Below are 5959 nucleotides of genomic sequence, written 5' to 3'. Positions count from 1 at the left end.
GTGTTGTCTCTGCCCTTAGCCCAGTGCCTTGACCCACTTATTTCCCAGCTCCACCCTCCACCAGGATAACCCTTCACTTCTATCGAATCCCTTCAGCATTTATCTTCCATTTTCCAACCCTTGATCTGACAGCTTGTATCTGAATCTTTCTTGGCTTCTGTGATTCCAAACACGTCAAATTCTGACAATTTTTTTTTTAATCCTGTGACCAGTGTCTCTTAAGTTTAGTTGTACTATCTCCGAAGAGAAGGTGATGTGTCCTGTAGAACTCTTGTATAGATTGTGTTTTTTTCTTCTTGACAGTTCTGCCCAGCAGCATATCCCTCCGTCTCCCCTCTGCACCTCCGGGGACCAATCTTGACTCCGCCTTTGTGCTTTTGTACCTGTGGGAGTGTCAGAAGCTTTTGCCATGAGTCACTTCTCTATTGTCTGGCCCCCAGTTCTGCCCACACGGCTTCCAGTCTCCCAGTTCTGCCCTGTGGCGTGTCCCTCCATCTCCCCTCTGTGCCTCCTGGGGCCAATCTTGACTCTGCCTTGGTGCTTTTGTACCTGTGAGGTACGTACAGATATTATTTGAATTTTCTGAGTTTTTATTCTTGTACTTACTTTTATCATATATATTCTTGAAATTTATCACAGGTGTAGATTTATGGAACTATCATCAAGATAAAGAACTGTTCCATCATCATAAAGAACTTATCTCTTTAGTAGTGACAAGTATTTTATTGCATCATGTGCATAATACTTCAACCACAGTATGAATTTAGGGAAAGAAAATCTTGAATTAAATAGTCACAAAGCAATATTTCCTCATTCTGTTGGAATTTTTAAAAAAAATCCACATCAGATTCTTGTATTTTGAAGGGAGACAGTTCAATCCATTATAGATACAACACACTAAGTCCAATAGTAGTTCTGGTACAACATGAAAAGATATACCTGAAGCATTGCCTGTAGCCCACTTCATTTTAAAATTGACAAGAGGAGAGAGGAGTAAGCAGGAAAGACTGATAGTTTCACAAACAGAGAGGAGTCAGGAGAAGATTTTATATTTTGCAAACAGATACTTGTACTGAGATGCAGGAAAATATTTATGGTAAGACACAAGGAACAAAACAGGATGACATTGTTGTTGTTGATAGATGGCATCGAGTTGACCATAACAAGTACCTCTAGAAAAAGAGAAATTTTCTTTATGCTAAGTCATACACAAAGTCTCTGATATACTTGAGCCCATTGAATCAGTCATGGTATCAATCCATCTATTTTAGAATCTTCCTCTTCATAATGATGGCCTTCTGTAAGGATTGGTTAATCTCAACAACATGATCCAAGTCTGTAAAATGAAGTTTCACCATACTTACCTCTGTTGAAATACCCTAATTGCATGTTCTCCAAGACATATTTGTTCTTTTGGTATTCCATGGAATATTTACTATTATTCTCCAACACCACATCTTAAAGGCAACATTTTTTCCCTCCTGTTATCCTTATTCATTGTCCAACTCTCAAATTAATATCAAGTAATTGAAAAGACTGCAGCATAGATCAGACACATCTCAGTCTTCAAACAGTTATCATCACTCTTCAGTATTTTGGATAGGTCCTGGACAGATTATTTTCCCAGTACAATAATCTTTTCGTTTTTTGGCTGCTGGTGCCAAGAGTGTTGATATCCTTGAAAGGTTCAACATTTTCTCCTTCTGACATGATGTTGCCTATTAGTCCATTGTTGAAGATCTTTATATTCTTGATGTTGACATGCAATGCATACTAAAAGCTGTAGTATTTGATCTTCTACACCAAGCATTTCAAATCCTCTTCATTTTCAAGCAGCAAACTTGTGTCATCTGCCTCATGTCTTTTGTTAATGAGTCTTCCTCAGATCCCAATATCATCTTCCTCATCTTTTAGTCCAGCTTCTTGAATGATTTACTCAGTGTAAAATTAAACATATATAAGGAGAAACATTGCAGCCTTGATGGATATTTTTCTTCATTTTAAAACATTAAGTATTCTACTGCTCCATTTGAATAATAGCCTCTTTATCTAGGTACAGTTTTCTCATGAGTACACCCATTCTTCTCAATGTTAGCCTTAATTTGTTATGATGCACACTGTAAAATGCCTGTGCATAGCCAATAGGACACAAATCAACATCCTTCTGTTACTCTCTGTTTTCATCCAAGAACCATTTACTATTAACAATGACATTCCTGGTACCACAGGCTTTTCTAAATCCAGCTTGAATTTCTGGCAATTTTCTGTAGCTGTACTATTCAAGTCATTTAAAATAATCTTCAGCAAGATTTTACTTAGATGTGATGCTAATGGTATTCTTCAATTAATGATATTCTTTCACACTTTGTTAGATCATCTTATTTTTAGATCAGCACAAAATTAGGTTTATTTAATTTGAAAGTAAAGAAAAAACAAATTAATTCCCCAGAGAGCACTATATCATATAAAGCAGCAGCAGTCACGAGGTACATAGGAATGTACCTCAAGCAAAATAGAAATGAAACATTTAAAAATACAGCATATAATTTTTAAAGATACTGAAGATCAATTGTTAATGGAAAGTGAACTTTAGTCAATAAGAGGGAACAAACAAAGGTATAATATTTGTGTAACATCATGTGGCACATATAACATACCTTTATACCATTTAGTTTAACTTGATCAAAGAAAAAAGAATATCTTAAAATTTTCTTTTTAGTACTTTCAGATCTTTTAAAAAATTAAATGTATTTCATAAGCTTATTCTTAGCTGACAAAAAGCTTATAACTATTATGTCCCTAAACAAGTCCACTCACCCAACACAAAAAAGGAATACATCCAAGACATTCTAGAATATCAAAGACATTATTCATAATTTCATCACAATAACCTTTCTAAAACAAATTATCACTAAGTTACCAGGGCTTCCTCTTAACATTTTGATCACTAACTGTATTAAAAAAAAATAGTATTTGATTTAATTTTTGCTCACTTAGGGTAATTAGTACATATAAAAATTCTTTCGTAAGAATTGTAGAAATTGTATTCCCTTATAGATAGCTCCCATTTAACATCTAATGACGAGTACTGGAAAATGCGTGGCTGTGTTAGACCTTTAATGGTGAGTCTTGGATCACACTGGCTTTGATGTTTCAGGTCACTTCTACATGAAATAGGTTATTAAGTAGTGCTTAGTTAGAAGAGAGAGTAGAGACATTGAAGCTCCATTTTTTAACAACAAAATTAAATAGTGTTAAATAGCACAATTTAAATACCAGTTATACACTGTTATTAATTTTTCCCATTTAAAAAGCTAGTTCCTGAGCTTTTACATGTGTTTTTAAAAATAATAACCATCAGACACACATTTGGTCCATATCCATGCTGTTTTAGAGAGTTTAGTCATAACTCTATCAAATATCCAAAGCATCCTTTAGGTTCTCAACAGCTAGTCGCTTCACAGTGACCCAGAGGATATGTCTTCTTGCTGCAGAGAAGGTGTCCATCTGGCCTAAAGCGGAACAGCCCAGGCAACCTCTTTCATTGTGGATGTGATATTTTTCAGTTCTTGTTCTGTTTGTTCCACTGTGATTGCAACTCTAATACTCTGAGGTGGAAGGTATTTCTCTGTTTTCTGCAGGTAGTGTGCTTGGGTTAATGCAATACCCATATTCATGTATTGAGTCATGATTTCCTGAAGCAGTCAACCATCATTTTCTCTTAACCCAGTGATATTTTTCTAGTTGTAGATGAAATGTTGGAGAAAATGGCTACTCCATCACTTTCAATCCAAAAATGCCTTGTAAAGCTTTAGGGAAGTGTGCAAAAATGCCTGGATTCTCTTCCATGATGTCGATAGCCTGAATTGCAGCAGCAGCTAACAAGGGAGGCAATGAAGCTAAGAGGCAGTAGCCCTGGCCAGGAAGTTACTGATGGTCAATTGCAAAAGACCTGATACAGCTAAAGCCCCAAACAGAAGCAAGAGGATTCTCCATGTTTGCACAGATCAGATCAATATGATCAATACTGATTTCATAATATTCAGTAACTCCACAGCCATGGTCCTCTAGAACTCCAAATGAAAAGCTTTCCTCCAGAAAGAATGTTGCTTTGTATTTATATTTCAACTTAACCAATTCTGGAAGAGGGAAAACAGATTCAGGATTCATACACAACCCCTCCACTACAATGAAACATTGAGTTGCATTAGCCTTTTGTAGATTTTTTAAATTATTATTATTATACTGGTTTATTTACAAAATGCCAATACATTGTTTTCCAATTTCCGTCGCTACTTCCCCATCAACCTGTACAGCCCTATGATTAATCTCTCCCACCACAACCACCCCCCTGCACATCGTCATCCTTCTGCTTCCACACCTCCATTTTCTTGGATCCCCGTACACTTTCTACAATAATGTTTGTTCAGATTATTTTTTCTTCTTCAATCTCTTACTCTTTTAGGAGCCGCTCCAGTTCAGCCATATCACTATGTTTAAACAACTTAATGTCACTACCTGATACCTGTAATCCTTTCTGAATAGCAAAGCAGGCAGCTTATCTAAACGCACAAGGTCCCCTCACTTAGAGTAAGCAGGAATAACACTAATAATTGTTGAAAATCCCCTATGATTATATAATGGTCTCTTCTGTCTTCATAAATTTTGCCAAACTGTTTTCCAAATCCAAATGCACATCAAATGTACCATCAAATCCTCTAGGTCCACAAGTTCCCACACCATACTTTCTTAAAGATGTTAAAGCTGCTGTCTTTACCCTAGAGTTATCCAACAATCCAAGAAAATTGAATAAGGTAAAGTTGATTTTTTTACATTTTTTTCCCCAGTCACCATAATGTGGCTTAGAGGGCCTGAAACAACATAATAGTTCAAAGCAGGATGATCTTTGAAGACAGGAAGAGCAAGAGGTTCAGGTTGTCACTCTACCATCAATTTTCCTTTTCTCTGACTATGAGATAAAAGCAGTCTTGTAATTTGTAAGTTTTAGAGAAAAGAAGTCTAATATCTGTATATGCCTGCACTATCTCCACAAGTACCCATTGCTCTGTGGCTGTCGCCATGCTCTACCCTGGATCTACCCTGGATTTAGGAATGTGAAAAAAATTGGATCTCTTCTATTCAAGTCTCCAGGTAGCTGTCTTCTAAATTTCCTAGCACACACTGGTGAGCACATCCAGGGCTGTGTCTGCTGATTTTGTTTTTATTTTTATTTTTTAACATGTCAATTGGTATTCCATTAATTACTTGTATCTTAATTTTTGCCAGTGCCTGTAGTGTTCAGGAACTTTTTCCATCAGCATTGGTTCTTAATCATATGCTGCTTCTTGAAAGGTTTCCATGTCTGTCAATCATTTTTTGGTATAGTGATTTCTTTTTTTTTAATGAAACACAAAGTATATGAGTGATTGTATAAAACAAAAAGTATGTATACTAAACATGATGTCTAGTAAGTAAACATGATGTATATAAGAGATTCTATGCAAACCAATACAAACAATTTAAATAGTTGATTAATGTAGTGTGAAGGGCCTTATATTCTGAGTCAAGATTATATTAAAATCCTGATCATCATATTTTTTTAAGTAATTTTAATGAAAATTTACAGAGACTTTGGATTTCCATTCATTCACTGTTGCACTTTTCTCCCTGCCCACACCTCCCCCCGCCTCCCAGTACACTCTTTTCTTTGAAAAGTAAAAGAAAAGATCCCCCATTGTTTACAATCCCTCCCTCCAGGTGCACTCCACTGTGCAGCCTTTGTTCTGGACCCCTGTCATGACAATGATGCCTAATCACAAATCTCTTTTAAATAATTTTCTCCCTCATTGGTTTCAATGCAGTATACATTATTTATCCCATCTTTCTCAGTTTCCCCCTAATTCTGATGTCAGCCCTGCTTTACAACAGTGGCACTATGCAGTATTTGTCCTTTTGTGAC

General features: G+C 36.1%; 1 pseudogene; it reads right to left on the bottom strand.

The window, feature by feature from the left end:
- Nucleotides 1-3512: 3512 nt before the first annotated feature.
- Nucleotides 3513-5081, bottom strand: LOC102852161 (annotated as a pseudogene).
- Nucleotides 5082-5959: the final 878 nt, after the last annotated feature.

Source organism: Elephantulus edwardii, unplaced genomic scaffold, assembly GCF_000299155.1.
Source record: "Elephantulus edwardii isolate Elephantulus edwardi_28Jun2011 unplaced genomic scaffold, EleEdw1.0 scaffold00018, whole genome shotgun sequence".
Classification (NCBI taxonomy): Eukaryota; Metazoa; Chordata; class Mammalia; order Macroscelidea; family Macroscelididae; genus Elephantulus; species Elephantulus edwardii.
The sequence above is the reverse complement of the archived record's forward strand: the minus strand, read 5'-3'. Positions and strand labels throughout refer to the sequence as shown.